This window comes from Aotus nancymaae, unplaced genomic scaffold, assembly GCF_030222135.1.
Source record: "Aotus nancymaae isolate 86718 unplaced genomic scaffold, 86718_ANA_hifiasm-v0.15.2.pri h1tg000001l, whole genome shotgun sequence".
In the NCBI taxonomy this organism is placed as follows: Eukaryota; Metazoa; Chordata; class Mammalia; order Primates; family Aotidae; genus Aotus; species Aotus nancymaae.
In genome coordinates, this window is record NW_026988412.1 from 11,855,639 (window position 1) to 11,869,957 (window position 14,319).

Consider the following 14,319-nt stretch of genomic DNA (forward strand, 5'->3'; position numbering starts at 1 on the left):
CATGTTGGTCAGGCTGGTCTTGAACTCCCAACCTCAGGTGATCCGCCCACCTTGGCCTCCAAAGTGCTTGGATTACAGGCGTGAACCACCACACCCGGCCGAAAATTAATATTTATTAAGTGTCTAGCAAGTGATTCTTGGGAATTTTTAGTCTTATTGGGTACTAAGTAAATTAATATTTATTGAGTGTCTACAAAGCATCTCCTGGGAGAAAGTAATAAAGTGATCCAGCTAGCCTGGAGGGTCATATAGACAAGGGCCAAAGCTATCATTAGGGGTTGACTGGTGACACGCTGGCTAATAAGCAATTGGAGAGTCAGGCATCAAAGAGAAACAAGAGACGGAATGGCATTCAGAAAGATGCAGAGATGAGCCACCATGCAGCTCCAGAAACACAAAAGAATATGGTTGTCAGGTTGTAATTCCTGTAATTAAGATCTGTGAGATTCTCTGATATCATTACAGAAATCCCTCTTTACTTGAATTAGCTTGGGGACATTTCTGTTCCTTAATATTCAGTGTTTTCTTTTCTTTTCTTTTTTTCTTTTTTGAGACAAAGTCTTGCTCTGTCACCCAGGGTGAGGTGCAGTGGCACAATCTCAGCTCACTGCAACCTCTGTCTCCTGGGTTCAAGCAATTCTCCTGACCCAGGCTCCCAAGTAGCTGGGATTACAGGCACCTGCCACCATGCCTGGCTAATTTTTGTATTTTTAATAGAGACTGGGTTTTGCCCTGTTTCATAGATTGGTCTCAAACTCCTGGGCTCAAGCAATCCTCCAACCGTGGCCTCCCAAAGTGCTGGGATTACAGGCATGGGCCACCGCACCTGGCCCATCATCAGTGTTTTCTGAGACAGTCAAATGGTATTAGTTCTTAACAACTTGCCTGGTAATTTTGCCTATGACATGAGATGTGGGTTTACTGAAAACACTACATCTTCATAAGAAAATTGTGTAAGCCATTCTGAGAACAGATAAAAATTTCCATGTAAGTGAATTTTCAGTTAACTTCAGTGGGTTCTGTTCAACTAATCTAATTTCCTATTCAGATGCTAAAATAGCAGCACATAAAGCTGAAGGGTTAAATTCGTACCTGTTTCCACTTTGGAGCAATTTCATACAGGACTGCTATGAACACTTTTGAAGTGCCTATGGTGGACATAAACAACCATTTCTGATGGGTATATTCTAAGACAGGATTTGCTGGGTCACTAAGTACACATATCCATATATCCATATATCCCTTGGAATGATGGGAAATGAGGAAAGCAATGCCTTTGCAGGGCAGAGGAAAGGTTGTTATTAGTAGCTTCCCAAGCCCTATTGGACTCTTGAAAGAGGCACATGGCTACCCAAAGACAGGATTTAGACTTAGGCATATGCAGAAAAGAGATATCTTTTTTATTTTTAAATCATAAAGCAACATGACCAAAAAGAGAGGTTCTATAATCCTAGAAGTGAGCTTTGCCTGGAACAATATAAACCTCTTTCTGCTTCACTGTACATCACAACATCCAGATTTCCTGGAAGAAGTTCCCACTAAATTTGCTTCCTCTGCTTGGAAAGCTTAGATATGGGTGGCTGGCTCCCAATGTTTCTTTCTGACTTAGCATCAGACTTTGTTCTGGACAGCAGAGACTATTTTTCATAATTTGTTCCTCTCCGGAGCTTTTAGGGTCAAAGATCATAAGCTGGGAGTTGGCAACACACAGCATTAGAAATACCATCTCCATGAGGATTGCCATGGGCTGTGGAGAAACTATGCTTCCTGTGGGTTGTATTGTTAGTGCTTGATTCTGTTTTAACAACCAAGGGTACATTAGATGGGATAAACTGTTCACTGAATATCTCTGGAGGCACTGACATTGTTTTCCATCCGAATATTTTTCCTTCTGTATATCATTCATGCGGCCCTAAAAGATATCAAGCAGCTGCCTAAGAGAGTATAGGCCACCAATTTTTAATAACTCTGGAAAACAAGGAGGGTAAGCATTTTTATTCTCGTTTCACCAGTGGGGAAACTTGAAACTTGGAGAAATTATGTAATTTCCCCCAGCTCATACAAATAATTCACAGAGAAATGGGATTAAAAGTAACACCACCTCTCTCTGTCCACTAAACCACTGTGAAAAGTCCCAAAACAGAATTTAAGCATGCTGGGTCCAGGTTATCTCATCAAGCATGGCCATTTGGCCCAAATCAACCATATTCATTTTTCGATATTTATTAAGTTTTAATGATGTGCAGAAACCCATTTTAATAGTTGGCAAATATAAAGCCAAACCATCAAATTGATTGTATTCATAGACACAGTGATATTCCATTTTTTCCACTGATCAGTTTTCTTAGTGTCAGTGGATGATAGTTATCTTTCTAGGGGTAGTAGAGTCTCATCTTAAAAATCAGCAACACTTCCCTCAAAAGCCACTAAGAAAAATATTATATTGCTGTAGGAATATTTATTAAAAAAAGAAAAATAAAATGTCTTTTAAAAAAATATTCCTTGATCTGGCAGAAGACTTTTCTATACAGTGAAAAAAAAAAGAAGAAGAAAAGTATTCCTTGAAAGTCCTTTAGGAAAATCATCTTTAGAGTCTTTCAGAAACATGCCACTTTGGGGAGTAACATGCTTAATAAGTACTGCTTGGCCAGTTATTTCTCCAGCCATTTCTGTTCCTTTTCATGAGTACCAGTTAAAGCAATGGCTGGTGTAGGGCCATCTTTTATGAAATGTATACTTGAATCATATTATAGTTGGCAAGATGCTCATACCATGGAGGAAAGACAGAACCAAGCTGGTTAAGGGAAGAGCCATTCACATCTGCCATCTCAGATGGGGGGCAGAGCCACCCAAGTAGTTTACATTGTTACTGTCTTCTTACGTGAGCTAAGTGTCCATGTGATGTAACTTCACCGTGTTCAGCCTTTCCCCTGAAACTTAGGCCACTGCTATTTTTTCTCTTTTCACTATTCAAGTGCGAGATCTTTTTTTTTCCTTATGACTAAGCAGGATCTTATTAGTGAGAGATCTTAGTGAACACTCTTTGGTTGTAAGTACAAGAAGCCAAGTCAAACTAATGTAGATAAAAAGGAGGAATTATTAGTATTAGTATTAGTATTTTTTGAGACGGAGTTTCACTCTTGTCACCCAGGCTGGAGTGCAATGGTGCAATCTCAGTTCACTGCAACCTCTACCTCCCGGTTCAAGCAAATCTCCTGCCTCAGCCTCCCAAGTAGCTGGGATTGCAGGTGCCTACCATCATGCCTGGCTAATTTTTGTATTTTTAGTAGAGACGGGGTTTCGCCATGTTGACCAGGCTGGTCTCTAACTCCTGACCTCAGGTCATCCACCTGCCTCGAACTCCCGAAGTGCTGGGATTACAGGCATGAGCCACCACATCCGGCCCAAAAAGGAGGAATTATAAGGAAATGGAGTCATTTGGCCAAATGGAAGATCAACATGATGGACATTTGTTGACTTTCTTTCCAGTATACACTTCTCTTACCAGTAGTTGTAGGTTTCTTTTTGGGAATCTGTGTGCATCTCGGGATGCTGACTCCAGCTCTTACTCTAGGGATGGAACATGTGACCTGACCTAGATCCATCCAGTCAACATAATCCATCCCATCCCCCACCCCCCGTGGCCACAGTGATTGATCGGAGACAGGCATGTGAGCCATGTCAGTCCAATCAGGGCGACTCATGGAACTTTAGTGGGAATTCTGTATCTCTTGCCTCCTAGATAATAATTTTTTGTATTTTTAGTAGAGATGGGGTTTCACCATGTTGGCCAGGCTGGTCTTGAACTCCTCAAGTGACCTCAAGTGATCCAAAAGTGCTGGGATTACAGACATGAGCCACCATGCCTGGCTTCCTTTTACTTTTAAGACCATGTTCACTGATCATATAGCCAAACATAGTTTCCCAAAATGACTGAAAGTTCCTAAATTCATCTCAGTTTAAGTTGCACCAATCTCACATTTCTAGAAGCAAGAATGTGATTGGTCCAATCCACAGTAGCCTGGAGGGAAACCTAAGAGTGGAGAGATTTGAGAGGCAGAAGGAATTGCAAACTCCATTGCCGATCCACCACAGCAGTTACACAGAGGAAAGCAGGATGGATCTCAGATTAAATTTGTATCCTGATTAACCAGGTGAGTCAAGAACCCCCAAATCAAAATGAACTGAAGGTGATGGATTTTTTTTTTTAGGTTGTCATCAGATAGATTCGCTCATTACTTGGTTTTTCTTCAATAAAAATTGGAAGAAACAATGTGGTTTTGAAGACGTGTATGTGGTACAAGATTTCACCCAGTAAACCAAAGGCAATTCTTAGAAATCTTTTGAAAAGAAAATGCTAAAATTCCTATGACCACAAGAGATGAAAGTTGGATGACAGGAAGCAGACGGTGAAAGAAGGAAAGAACAGTGTTTGTGTTTTGGGGACTTCTGTTCAGATGGATTGCTAAAAATGATTACCCTTTAGGAAAGGTTTGTTTTTTAAAAAATAGAATTATTTTACAGTTAAGGCACTAAGAATTTCTTTAAGTCTGGCACACACAAAAACACTTCTGGTTCAAGACTGCGTTACGATTGTCCTGTTGCGGTGGCAGACACAGTTCAGGAATGTTCTGTGCTTAGCTGAGCTCATTCTTCTATTTCAGAAATGTTTCAGATTCATATTCATTTCAAGTTTCCTTGGGGACAGGAGAGCTTTGAACTTCAGAAAATGTTACTTGGCCTTGTTTCAAAAAGTTATTGTTAATGAGCAAATTCTTTCCATAGATCCTAAAGACTGTATTTTGAAAGATATTTAAAAATTTTGTAGTAGTCAGGATTCTTTCAAGTTAACAGAAACCCAATCTAAACTAGCTTAAGTACAAAAAGGAACTTACACATCTGAGAAGTCTGTTTCATATTATTCATAGGCTTCTGGAGGGGACTTATATTTTAAGTCATAAATGGACACTAACAAACATCAAGTTTTCATGTGTTCTAATACATGTATACCACGTTTATGGCAGCACTATTCACAATAGCTAGAAGGTGGAAACAGCCATAGATATATCAGCAGATGAATGGATAAATGAATTGTGGTATATCCATAAAATAAAATATTATTTGGGCCGGGCGCACTGACTCATGCTTGTAATCCCAGCACTTTGGGAGGCTGAGGCATGCAGATCAACTGAGGTCAGTTAAGATGTTACCTTTAGGCTGGGTGTGGTGGCTCATGCCTGTAATCCCATCATTTTGGGAGGCTGACGTGGGGGGAACACTTGAGGTCAGGAGTTTGAGACCAGCCTGGCCAACATGGCAAAATGCCATCTCTACTAAAAATACAAAAATTAGCTGGGTGTGGTAGCACATGCCTGTAATCCCAGCTACTTGGGAGACTGAGGCAGGAGAATCACTTGAACTCGTGAGGTGGAGGTTGCAGCGAGCTGAGATCGCATTGCTGCACTCCAGACTGGGTGACAGAGCAAGACTCTGTCTCAAGAAAAAAAAAAGGCTGGGCGCAGTGGCTCACACCTGTAATCCCAGCACTTTGGGAGGCTGAGGCGAGTGGATCACCTGAGTTAAGGAATTCGATACCAGCCTGGCCAACATGGTGAAGCCTGTCTCTACTAAAAATACAAAAATTAGCCAGGTATGGTGATGGGTGCCTGTAATACCAGCTACTTGAGAGGCTGAGTCAAGAAAATCACTTGAATCTGGGAGGTGGAGGTTGCAGTGAGCCAAGATCAAGCCACTGCACTCCAGCCTGGGGGATAGACTCTGTTTTCAAAAAAAACCCAAAAACACAAAAAAAAGGTATATTATTCAGCCAGAAGAATAAATGAAGTATTGATACATGCTATAGCATGGATGAACCTTGGAAACATCCCAAGTGAAATAAGCTAGACACAGAAGGACAAATATTGAATGATTTCATTTATGAAATATCCAGAATAAGCAAAGTCATAGAGACAGAAAACAGATGTGTAGAGGCTGTGAGGAGGGGATGGGGAATAACTGGAACACTTGGCATGGGGTTTCCTTTTGAGGTGATGAAAATGTTTTGGAATTCGATAGAAATAGTGCTTATACAGCTTTGTGAAAGTATTACATGCCACTAAATTGTTCACTTTAAAAATGGTTAATTTCATGTAAATCTCACCTTGACAAAAATGAAAAGGAAAGGAAAACCGTTTTTTGTTGTTTTTTGAAACAGAGTCTCGCTCTGTTGCACAGGCTGGAGTGTGGTGGAATAATCTTCGCTTACTGCATACTCCATCTTCTGGGTTCAAGCAATTCTCCTGCCTCAGCCTCCCAAATAACTGGTATTACAGGCACGGGCCACCATGCCCAGCTAAATTTTTTGTATTTTTTGTAGAGACAGGGTTCCAACATGTTGGCCAGGCTGGTCTCGAACTCCTCAAGTGACCCCAAGTGATCCAAAAGTGCTGGGATTACAGGCATGAGCCACCATGCCCAACCACAAATAGATCTTTTGTTTTTTGTTTTTTGGGTTTTTTTGGAGATGGAGTCTCTGTCACCCAGGTCGGAGTGCAGTGGCTAGGCTCACTGCAACCTCTGCCTCCTGGGTTCAAGCCATTCTCCTGCCTCAGCCTCTCAGGTAGCTGGGATTACAGGCATCTGCCACCACGCTCAGCTAATTTTTTGTATTTTAGTAGAGACAGGATTTTGCTGTGTTGCCCAGGCTGCTCTCGAACTCCTGACCTCATGATCTGCCCACCTCAGCCTCCCAAAGTGCTGGGATTGAGTCAGGCATGAGTCACCGCACCTGGCCACAAATAGATTTTTTAATAGTTAAAAAAGATTACTAATTGTGATAATAATTATACATAATTATACCAGTGTTCTAATAATTAGTTTACTTATTTATTTTTAATTTTGAAATAACATTTCAACTTACGTGAAGGTTGCAAGAATGGTCTCAAAAACTTCCATATGCCCTTCATCCGTATTCCCCAATGTTAAAATTTCACCACATAACCTTGATTGTTTCCTTCCTTCCTCCTTCCCTCCTTTCCTCCTTCCCTCCCTCCCTTCCTTTTTTATCTCTCCCTTTTTTCTCTCCCTTTCTCTCTCTCTCTTTCTTTTCCTTCCTTCCTTTCTTTCTCTTTTTATTTCTTCTCTCTTTTCTCTCTCTGTCTCTCTCTCTCTTTCTTTTTTCTTTATCTCCCTCTCTTTCTTTTTCTGTCTCCTTCTTTCTCTCTCTTGGTTTTTTTCTTTCTTTCTCTTTTTCTTTATTTCTTCTCTCTTTTCTCTCTCTGTCTCTCTTTCTCTCTCTCTTTCTTTCTTTCTCTGTCTCTTTCCTTCTTTCTCTCTCTTGGTTTCTTTCTTTCTTTTTCTTTCTTTCTTCTTTCTCTCTCTCTCTCTCTCTATGCCTATATATAGAGATACCTATCTAGTATGTGTGTATGTTTATATACATATTTATATTATAATTTTTTTGAGGAGGCTGCACCTCTGGTATTCTTTGATTCTTTGAATAATTGTGGAAATTGAGAAGGAGGGGTAAGCAAAATATAAATCATGCTATGGTCTTAATGTATCGCCTCCAAAATTCAGGTGTTACCAATGTGATGGTATTAAAGGTGGGGGCTTTCAGAGGTGATTAGCCAGTGGAAGCTCCTTCCTGATGAATAATATTAAAGCTCTTACAAAAGGGGCTTCACACAGTGCTCGGCTAGCTTGCCCTCCCACCTTCTGCCACGTGAGGATGCACTAGGAAGCTCCTCAGCAGACCAAATGCCAAGCCTTGACCTTGGACTTCCCAGCTTCCAGGATTGTAAGTGTAAGGTTTGTTAAGTTCTCACCGAGTTTTAAAGGGAAGAAACTGAGGCCAGCACAAGAAGATCCAATGCAAAGGATTTATTCGGCTCCCAGGCGAGATTCTGCGGTCTGACAGGAGGGGCTGGAGAAGTCACACGGACTCCTCTCAGACGTGGGGTTTTATAGGGAGTGGAGGCGTATGATTGGTTGTGGGAGAGCAGGGTGTGGGAAAGACAGGACTGCTATTGGGTAGGGTTACAAGCCTTTGTTTGCATACAGGACTTGACCGCTATTAGCTAGAGTTACAAGACTTCGTTTGCATACAAGACTTGACTGCTATTGGCTAGAGTTACAAGACTTCATTTGCATACTGGTGGGGTTTTTTAAGGGAAGGTTAGGCTGTGCAAGGGGGTGGACGTGTCCAAGCTCTCGGAAAGAAAAGCTGGCGGTGGGGGGTGTGTGCGTCCAAGCTCCCGGTGAGGCGACCGGCCTTACAGTGAGAAATAAATTTCTGTTCTTTATAAATTATCCAGTCTCAGGTATTTTGTTATAGCAGCATGAATGGAGTAAGAAATTGTAACAAGCCACTGCCTTGTCAAGTGAGCCCTAAATGTGTGGTTTGGGGGAAGAGCAACAGAATAGGGGAAGGGTGATAAGGTGTGATGAGAGAGGAAGTTCTCAAACCACCTTGCCAGTGATGGGTTGTTGCCAAGATGAGAGCTGTGGCCACCACCATGGGAAACGGAGGACATGATGGCTCTCATCCAGCTCCCTAAGTATGCTGGCCGGCTAATCAACCCACCAAGCCCTTCAACCCACATTTCTGGTGCTTCTTTGTGCTGTGTTTGCTGTCCTCTGCTTTTGAAGATGACACTACCAGTAACGATCCCCAGCTGGCAGTGCAGGTGTCACTGGTAGACCAGTGGGGCCCAGCAGTCTTCCCACACTGGGAACATATGGTGTTTCCTCTTCGTTTTGGGGCTGTGGTTGCCACTCAAAGACTGGTGTTGGACAAAGTTGGTTTTAAGACTTGTGAATTGGCTCCTTATGCGTCATCTCATTTCTCATCCTTCCGTGTGCAAGAGCCTCTCTAAGCCACAGAAAATACTTTTCCACCATCAAAACATGTTCTGTGGAGCTCTCGATCATTGTGTGGAAATATATTCCAGCTTCATTCATACCAATACTGTTTATGGAATTGATTCTATAAAGGTGCACATACTTTCAGCTGTTTTAAGGCAAGATTATGTGTACAGGAGCTTTATTCTTTTATCTACAGAATCCACTGAATAGTTGTTTTAAAGTAAAGACAAGAACATCCCAGTGGGATGAAGCTTCAGTTGCCCACAGTAGTAATCTGCCCATCAACAAACACATCTTTTGTTGGCTTTCTTTATATATATATATATATATATAAAATTGTACTTTAGGTTATGGGGTACATGGGCAGATCAGGCAGAATTGTTGCAAAGGTACATACAGGGCAATGTGGTTTGCTGCCTCCATCCCCCTGTCACCTATATCTGGCATTTCTCCCCATGTTATCCCTCCTCGACCTCCCTACCCCCCCACTGTCCCTCCACTAGTCCCCCCCAACAGACCCCATCTTTTGTTGGCTTTCTTCTCTTCCCTGACACACTCCCCTACTACTCTATTGGTGCTTTCTGGAATCTCATTGCAAACAGACTACTGTCACTCAGATTTCTATCTCAGGGTCTGCTTCTAAGGGAGCAAAACTAAAGAAAGTTACACCTTTTCAATGCCTGGCAAACACAAATCTCTCTGTGTGATTTGCCCGTGATCAGGACATGGCTGAGTTATCACTGGAAGAAGAGGTTTATACTCAAGTCATCAATGCACATTGACAGGCGTGAAATCTGTGACGGCTAATTTCCATCTAAGTTTCATCCACGGACCTCACAGACAGTGCCGTGTCTGGTATTTCAGCAGTGACTCAGCAGTTCAAAGGCTCAGTCACAGAATTTCAGTATGCTACCAACCTACGTTCTTTCTGTTCATCCAGCTCAGACAGGGTATATATGATTCTTGCTCCATCCCAAAGTTCACCGTTGGGTAGATGTTTTTTCATTTTGCCTTAAAAGTTGATTTTCCTCCTCTTCTTCTTTTATTTATTGCTCAGTGTTTATAAAAAGGCCTTTAGGAATAATAAAAGACCAATGCAATTTAAAGACCTCAAAGCCAAAATACTTTGGAAGAAAGAGTTTAAGGTCTTTGAAGCATAGATGGCAGCCAACGGCTTGAACTACTGAGTTTTTCTTGGGCAAGAAAACTTTGGAATACTGGAATAAGACTTTTCCTCTCTCTCTCTGTCCTCTGTCTACAAATTGTTCCATAGGTCGAATATTGAAATGGAGGAGACTTCTAATGTGGTCTTCAAACCTACAATTTATCTCCAAAACTTTAGAGGAAGGAAAAACAAAGAAAAAATCAAAACAGTGAAATTGTGCATTCGTGGTATTGGAAAGAGCATGGGATTGGAAGCCAGGAGACTCAGATTTCTGGTCTCAAATCTGCCACTGGCTGTGTGATCTTGAACAAAGAACTGACAATTTCTTGGCCTCTTCTGTAAAAGGAAGAGGACTGAGCATGGCTGTCTTTAAGTATCCCCCCACCCCCCGCACCCCCTACCATCAGCCCTTTGCGAAACACACACTACCACCATTACCTTCTTCTTCTTTAAAACTTGTAAAGCAGACATATTCCTGGTTCCCTGTCATCCCTTTAAGTCTACTCAGTGGAGCTGGGCTGTTTTCTATCCCTGGAAAACCTGAAGGGGCTTTCATGGTTGTTTAGAGTCCCACTTCGGCAGCCAAAGTAATTTCTGATAACTTTGTAAGATTTTAGTTTCCTAATCTAATTTTCCTTTCAATGATAAGATCCTATTATTTACATTGTCGTGAGTAACAAGAGCTCACACATTTGCAGAGTTATCTTGAAGTCAGCAATGTGCTTCCATAAATAGTAACTCATTTGAGTCTCACAAATGTTAACAGAGCTATTGAGGTCGGCTGGGAAGACAGTAAAAGTTTTTACCATTTTGTTGCTTGAGAAAGAAGTTTAAAGACATTTAGTGTATCAGGGTTCTTCCAGTTGCAAGTTTTTCCTAGAAATCCAACTCAAAACTGACCCAATAAAAAAAGAGAGCTTATTGACTCATGCAATCACAAAGGCCAGGGTAGGTCTTCAGGTTCAGTTGGATCAAGGAGCTTAAACTATGACATTAGTATCTTGTCTCTCTCTATTATTTAACCACTCTCTTTTGTGTATTTTTATTGATTGAATTAACAAGTCTTTATTAACATCTTATATATGTTAATTATCATTATAGGCATAAGAGGTACAGTAAACAAAGCATTGTGTTTAAAACAGTGACTAAACATACATAGCTGCATTAACAAAATCCATGGAATTTACATTCTTACATTCATGGGAATACTCATAAAACTTATATACTAGGGATAGGAGAGGGCATAAACAAACGGATAAATAATATGTACTAATGGAATAGTCTATGCAAGAAAAAATGAAGGATTGTAACAGGATAGTAGAGGCAATGAAAAATAATTTTTTTTTTTTTGAGATGTAGTCTCACTCTGTCACCCAGGCTGGAGTGCAGTGGCACGATCTAGCTCACTGCAACCTCCACCTCCCGGGTTCAAGCGATTCTCCTGCCTCAGCCTCCTGAGTAGCTGGGATTACACGTGCATGCCACCATGCCCAGCTAGTTTTTGTATTTTTAGTAGAGATAGGGTCTCACTATGTTGGCCAGGCTGGTCTAGAACTCCTGACCTCAGGTAATACACCCGCATCAGCCTCCCAAAGTGCTGGGATTACAGGCTTGAGACATTGTGCCAGGCCTATACTTGTGTTTCTATATGTTGGGTAGCCTTAGCCAGGCAGTTCCTTTGGTCTGGCTTGGTTCACAGTTAGATGTGGCAAAGACTGGAGCCATCTGGAAACTCAGCCTGGGATGCTGGACAGCTGCATCTCTTTCCCTCTCTGTTGTCTCAGGGCCTCTTCTCCTTATGTGGCCTCTCCTCCTTATGTGGCCTCTCCATATGGTCTCTCCAACAGAGTAGCCAGATTTCTTAAGTGGTAACCCAAGGATCCCAAAGGTAAGTATTCCCAGAAGGAGAAAGTGAGAATTGCCAGTTGTCTTGAAGTCCAGGCCTGCAGTGTTATTGATGTTCATTCTATTGGCTGACACAAGTCTCAGGCCAGCCTAGATTTAATGTGAGAATGGGGAATGAGCCAAAGCAATGCTATGGCTACCAGGAATGGCTCATGAGGAGTCACTCTTGGAGACAGCCGCTACAGTCACATCATGTGAGGCCCAGGGTGTTCAGTCTAGGCCAATCTTGCCCAGAATGTGTCTACAGAACACTAGCCTCACAAAATGTTCATGAAAGAAAAAGTATTGCAATGTCGATAAATTTAGAGAATACTACATACTATAAACAATTTTAGTGTACCATTGCTGCCCATTAAACAATAGGGATTTAGGGAACTCTGCACTAAAATAACTAATTGTTTCATCCGGAGTCTTAACCTAGGTTACTCTAGAAAAAGTTATCCAACCCAAATGTCAATAGTACAGAGATGGAGAAACCCTGGTATAGAAAAGCAGAGCCTGAGACAAGGGTTTGTGTGTAAGTAGTTTCGTTTGGAGACAGGGTCTCGTTCTGCCACCCACGCTGGAGTGCAGTGGCACAATCACAGCTCACTGCAGCCTGAACCTCCCTGGTTCAAGAGATGTTCCCACCTCAGCCCACCCACTCAAGTAACTGGGACTGCAGGAACATGCCACCACACCCAGCTAATTCTTTAGTTCTTTAGACAGCGTCTTGCTATTTTGCCCAGGATGGTCTCAAACTCCTGTGCTCAAGTTCTTCTCCCACTTTGGCCTCCCAAAGTGCTGGGATCACAGGTATGGCCTGGCCTCATTTTTGTTTTTGTTTTTTGAGATAATGTCTCACTGTCACCCAGGCTGGAGTGCAGTAGCACAATCTCATCTTGTTGCAATCTCTACCTCCTGGGCTCAAGCGATCCTCCCACCTCAACCTCCCAAGTAGCTAGGACTATAGGCATGCACCACCACACCAGGTTAATTTTTATATTTTGTTAGAGACAGGGTTTCACCATGTTGCCCAGGCTAGTCTTAAATTCCTGGACTCAAATGATCCATATGCCTTGGCCTCTCAAAGTGCTGGCCCTGTTTGTATTTATTTATTTATTTATTTGAGATGGAGTCTTGCTCTATCGCCCAGGCTAGAATGCAGTGACATGATCTTGGCTCACTGCATTCTCCACCTCCCAGGTTCAAGCAATTATCCTGCCTCAGACTCCTGGATAGCTGGGAATTACAGGTGCACACCACCATGCCCAGCTATTTTTTGTATTTTTAGTAGAGACAGGGTTTCACCAAGTTGGACAAGGCTGGTCTCAAACTCCTGACCTCAGGTGATCTGCCCACCTTGGCTTCCCTAAGTGTTGGGATTACAGGCATGAGCCACTATGCCTGGCTGTTTTGTTTTTGAAGTGATCCTGAGGAGCAGGAAGAGCAGAAAAGAGAAAGAAAAAAAAGGCCAATCCAAGGGTGTGCTATTGAGTAGATAACCACTGTGGGGCTCTACATGGATCGGGCTCTATGGAGGAGCTGCGTAGAATGCACCTTAGAATTTCTACCAGAGAGAAATTGTTTTCTTTTTTTTGAGACAGAGTTTTGCTCTTGTCACCCAGACTGGAGTACAATGATGCAATCTTGGCTCACTACAACCTCTGCCTCCTGGGTTCAAGTGATTCTCCTGCTTCAGTCTCCTGAGTAGTTGGGATTACAGGCACCACCACTACGCCTGGCTAATTTTTGTATTTTAAGTAGAGATAGGGTTTCACCCTACTGGCCAAGGTTGGTCTAGAACTCCTGACCTCAGGTGATCTGCCTACCTCAGCCTCCCAAAATGTTGGTGTTACAGGCATAAGCCACTGTGCCTGGTCAAGAAATTGTTTTCATTGGCTTCATTCCACATTTATCAAAGCTTTCCCCTTAGATGTTACCTCTTTCACATGTCCAGGATTGTACATGCATTAGAAGCACTCAACAGATTCCTGCAGGCATCCCAGCCTGTAGTGACAAAGAAACCCCGAGGCAGAAAACAAGAGGAGCATGGTGTGGCTGAGATGAAGTACCTGCCCATGGCTGGTTGCCACAGCAATGGCTGGAGTAAAACTGTGGGCTGAGAAACATCCATAGTTTGATGGAGGTAACATTTCTCAAACCTGTCTGCTTGAGGACCCATATTTCAAATGGCACCTATCATTATTCCAAGTTGCACAGAACACTTGTGGATGCATAGGTCTAAATGCCCACCGAAGACAGTGTTATACAAAAGCAATACAGCCCACCTTCTCCCAGGTTTCATGCTTAATTTCTTTCAGATTGTGTTCTTTCTGTCCTTCTTGCTGAGTCCATCTTAGCACTGAGCATCTGCATTGGAACAAATGGGCACAGAATCTCCT